This window comes from Cetorhinus maximus, unplaced genomic scaffold (assembly GCF_964194155.1).
Source record: "Cetorhinus maximus unplaced genomic scaffold, sCetMax3.hap1.1 HAP1_SCAFFOLD_3222, whole genome shotgun sequence".
Taxonomy (NCBI): domain Eukaryota; kingdom Metazoa; phylum Chordata; class Chondrichthyes; order Lamniformes; family Cetorhinidae; genus Cetorhinus; species Cetorhinus maximus.
The window spans coordinates 5,001-10,176 of record NW_027599143.1 but is presented as its reverse complement, the minus strand read 5'-3'; positions in this window follow the sequence as shown (position 1 = coordinate 10,176).

Sequence of the window (5,176 nt, the reverse complement as noted above, 5' to 3'; positions counted from 1 at the left end):
CGGGCGGGCGGCTCTCCTGCGCGGCCTCCGGCCACGCCCCCTCACCTGGTTTGCTGGGAACCCGCCCCCGGCAGCCTGTTACTCGTGCCGGTTCGGTCTTATCGGCCCTTTTTGCACCTTCCCTGCCTGCTGGCATGCTTCGGCTCACCGGTCAACCGGTTCCCCGTTCTCCACTTAGACTTTTGAGCTGCGGGGCTGGTCTGCCGCGAACTGCACCCGTATTACGGGGCGGGCGGCTCTACTGCCCGTACGGCTGCCCTGCCTGTTAACTGGTTAACCGTTTCCCCGTCCACTACTTCGTCCCTGGACCTGCCGGTGTGTTCTGCAGCTAACTGCACCCGTATTACGGGGCGGGACGCTCCGCTTACCGGCCGGCTGCCATGCCTGCTTAACTGGTCAACCATTTACTCACATATACTTAGCCCCTGGAGCTGCTGGGCTGGTCGGCGACCTAACTGCACCCTTGTTGCCGGGAGGTCGGCACTAATTGCCGGCCGGCCGGCTGCCCTGCCTGCTAACTGGTAAACCCTTTACCCACATGTACTTAGCCCCTGGATACTGATGGGCTGTTCTGCACCTAACTGCACCCTGATTAGCGGGCGGGCGGCTGTAATTGCCGGCCGGCTGCTCTGCCTGCTAACTGGTTAACCATTGACCCACATGTACTTAGCCCCTGGAAACAGAGGGGCTGTTCTGCACCTAACTGCACCCTTATTAGCGGGCGGACAGGCGGCCGGCTCTAATTACCGGCCGGCCGGCTGCCCTGCCTGCTAACTGGTTAACCATTTACCCACATGTACTTAGCCCCTGGAAACTGATGGGCTGTTCTGCACCTAACTGCACCCTTATTAGCGGGCGGACAGGCGGCCGGCTCTAATTACCGGCCGGCCGGCTGCCCTGCCTGCTAACTGGTTCACCATTTACCCACATGTCCTTAGCCCCTGGAAGCTGATGGGCTGTTCTGCACCTAACTGCACCCTTATTAGCGGGCGGGCGGCTGTAATTACCGGCCGGCTGCCCTGCCTGCTAACTGGTTAACCATTTACCCACATGTACTTAGCCCCTGGAAACTGATGGGCTGTCCTGCACCTAACTGCACCCTTATTAGCGGGCGGACAGGCGGCCGGCTCTAATTACCGGCCGGCCGGCTGCCCTGCCTTGCTAGCTGGTTAACCATTTACCCACATGTACTTAGCCCCTGGAAACTGATGGGCTGTTCTGCACCTAACTGCACCCTTATTAGTGGGCGGACAGGCGGCCGGCTCTAATTACCGGCCGGCCGGCTGCCCTGCCTGCTAACTGGTTAACCATTTACCCACATGTACTTAGCCCCTGGAAACTGATGGGCTGTCCTGCACCTAACTGCACCCTGATTAGCGGGCGGGCGGCTCTAATTGCCGGCCGGCTGCTCTGCCTGCTAACTGGTTCACCATTGACCCACATGTACTTAGCCCCTGGAAACTGATGGGCTGTCCTGCACCTAACTGCACCCTTATTAGCGGGCGGACAGGCGGCCGGCTGTAATTCCCGGCCGGCTGCGCTGCCTGCTAACTGGTTAACCATTTACCCACATGTACTTAGCCCCTGGAAACTGATGGGCTGTTCTGCAACTCACTGCACCCTTACTGGCGGGCGGACAGGCGGCCGGCTCTAATTACCGGCCGGCCGGCTGCCCTGCCTTGCTAACTGGTTAACCATTTACCCACATGTACTTAGCCCCTGGAAACTGATGGGCTGTTCTGCACCTAACTGCACCCTTATTAGCGGGCGGGCGGCTGTAATTACCGGCCGGCTGCCCTGCCTGCTAACTGGTTAACCTTTTACCCACATGTACTTAGCCCCTGGAAACTGATGGGCTGTTCTGCACCTAACTGCACCCTTACTAGCGGGCGGACAGGCGGCCGGCTCTAATTACCGGCCGGCCGGCTGCCCTGCCTTGCTAACTGGTTAACCATTTACCCACATGTACTTAGCCCCTGGAAACTGATGGGCTGTCCTGCACCTAACTGCACCCTTACTAGCGGGCGGGCGGCTGTAATTAGCGGCCGGCTGCCCTGCCTGCTAACTGGTTCATCATTTACCCACATGTACTTAGCCCCTGGAGCTGCTGGGCTGGTCGGCACCTAACTGCAGCCCTATGGCCGGGAGGTCGGCTCTAATTACCGGCCGGCTGCCCTGCCTGCTAACTGGTTAATCATTTACCCACATGTACTTAGCCCCTGGAGCTGCTGGGCTGGTCGGCACCTAACTGCACCCGTAATGGCCGGGAGGTCGGCTCTAATTACCGGCCGGCTGCCCTGCCTGCTAACTGGTTAACCATTTACCCACATGTACTTAGCCCCTGGAGCTGATGGGCTGTTCTGCACCGAACTGCACCCTGATTAGCGGGCGGGCGGCTCTAATTGCCGGCCGGCTGCCCTGCCTGCTAACTGGTTAACCATTTACCCGCATGTACTTAGCCCCTGGAGCTGCTGGGCTGGCCGGCACCTAACTGCACCCTTATCACCGGGCGGGCGGCTCTAATTACCGGCCGGCCGGCTGCCCTGCCTGCTAACTGGTTCACCATTTACCCACATGTACATAGCCCCTGGAGCTGCTGGGCTGGCCGGCACCTAACTGCACCCTTATCACCGGGCGGGCGGCTCTAATTACCGGCCGGCCGGCTGCCCTGCCTGCTAACTGGTTAACCATTTACCCACATGTACTTAGCCCCTGGAAAATGATGGGCTGTTCTGCACCTATCTGCACCCTGATTAGCGGGCGGGCGGCTCTAATTGCCGGCCGGCTGCTCTGCCTGCTGACTGGTTAACCATTTACCCACATGTCCTTAGCCCCTGGAAGCTGATGGGCTGTTCTGCACCTAACTGCACCCTGATTAGCGGGCGGGCGGCTGTAATTGCCGGCCGGCTGCATTGCCTGCTAACTGGTTAACCATTGACCCACATGTACTTAGCCCCTGGAAACAGAGGGGCTGTTCTGCACCTAACTGCACCCTTATTAGCGGGCGGACAGGCGGACGGCTCTAATTACCGGCCGGCCGGCTGCCCTGCCTGCTAACTGGTTAACCATTTACCCACATGTACTTAGCCCCTTGAAACTGATGGGCTGTTCTGCACCATACTGCACCCTTATTAGCGGGCGGACAGGCGGCCGGCTCTAATTACCGGCCGGCCGGCTGCCCTGCCTGCTAACTGGTTCACCATTTACCCACATGTCCTTAGCCCCTGGAAGCTGATGGGCTGTTCTGCACCAAACTGCACCCTTATTAGCGGGCGGGCGGGCGGCTCTAATTGCCGGCCGGCTGCTCTGCCTGCTAACTGGTTAACCATTGACCCACATGTACTTAGCCCCTGGAGCTGATGGGCTGTTCTGCACCTAACTGCACCTTGATTAGCGGGCGGGCGGCTCTAATTGCCGGCCGGCTGCTCTGCCTGCTAACTGGTTCACCATTTACCCACATGTACTTAGCCCCTGGAAACTGATGGGCTGTTCTGCACCTAACTGCACCTTGATTAGCGGGCGGGCGGCTCTAATTGCCGGCCGGCTGCTCTGCCTGCTAACTGGTTCACCATTTACCCACATGTACTTAGCCCCTGGAAACTGATGGGCTGTTCTGCACCTAACTGCACCCTGATTCGCGGGCGGGCGGCTCTAATTGCCGGCCGGCTGCTCTGCCTGCTAACTGGTTAACCATTTACCCACATGTACTTAGCCCCTGGAAACTGATGGGCTGTTCTGCACCTAACTGCACCCTGATTAGCGGGCGGGCGGCTCTAATTGCCGGCCGGCTGCTCTGCCTGCTAACTGGTTAACCATTTACCCACATGTACTTAGCCCCTGGAAACTGATGGGCTGTTCTGCACCTAACTGCACCCTTATTAGCGGGCGGGCGGCTGTAATTACCGGCCGGCTGCCCTGCCTGCTAACTGGTTCATCATTTACCCACATGTACTTAGCCCCTGGAGCCGCTGGGCTGGTCTGCACCTAACTGCACCCTTATTAGCGGGCGGACAGGCGGCCGGCTCTAATTACCGGCCGGCCGGCTGCCCTGCCTGCTAACTGGTTCACCATTTACCCACATGTCCTTAGCCCCTGGAAGCTGATGGGCTGTTCTGCACCTAACTGCACCCTTATTAGCGGGCGGGCGGCTGTAATTACCGGCCGGCTGCCCTGCCTGCTAACTGGTTAACCATTTACCCACATGTACTTAGCCCCTGGAGCTGCTGGGCCTGTCGGCACCTAACTGCACCCTTATCACCGGGCGGGCGGCTCCAATTACCGGCCGGCTGCCCTGCTTGCTAACTGGTTAACCATTTCACCTTCTGCACTTTGCCTACCTTACCCTTCGCCGAACCCTAACCCTGGCCCTAACACACGCTCTAAACCCTGCACTTAAACGTAACCCTAACCCTCACCCTAACCCTAACACTCGCCCTAACTCTAACCCTAACCCTAACCCTAACCCTACCCTTAAACCTTACCCTAACCCTTTGCCCGTCCCCGACCCCAACACTAACCCTATTCCCTCACCTTCTCCCCGTCACCGACCCCCAACCCCGACCCCAACACTAACACTCACCATGCAGGCTACAAATGCGCCGCCTTCGCAACCCTTCACCCGCCGGCACACTCTTACAACCGCACCAACCACAAGCCTCCTCCGGGCCCATACCTTCCAGAAGGAAAATGCCCCTCACTCAACACCGACCCCAATCCACTCTGCGCAGCCGGCAATGGCGACCCCCGGTGCGGCCACCGCGGCCTCGTCCACCCCGCTCCCTCCCGAGGCCTACCACGCCCTCGCTAAGCCCGTGCCTTACAAGCCGACAATCCCTTCATGCTCACCGCTTCCGACAACCACCGGCCAGCCGGCCAAGCCCTTGAAATCCAGCCCTTCCGCCAGCACCGACTCAAATCCAACCTCCCACCCCTTCCAAGAGCTACTCCAGGTCGGCCTCGCCCTTCAGATTGCTCCCCTTAGGCGTATATTAAGCCCGGCCCCACTGACTAGAGCCAAGCCGCGCGGAAAAGTGAGGGGTGAAATCATTAACCAATCCCGCCTGGCGAAAGGGGAAATCATTAACCAGTCCCACCTGGGGACAGGGGAAATCATTAACCGATCCCGCCTGAGGTAAGGGGATCTCATTAACCAATTAGGCCCAGACGACAGGGGAAA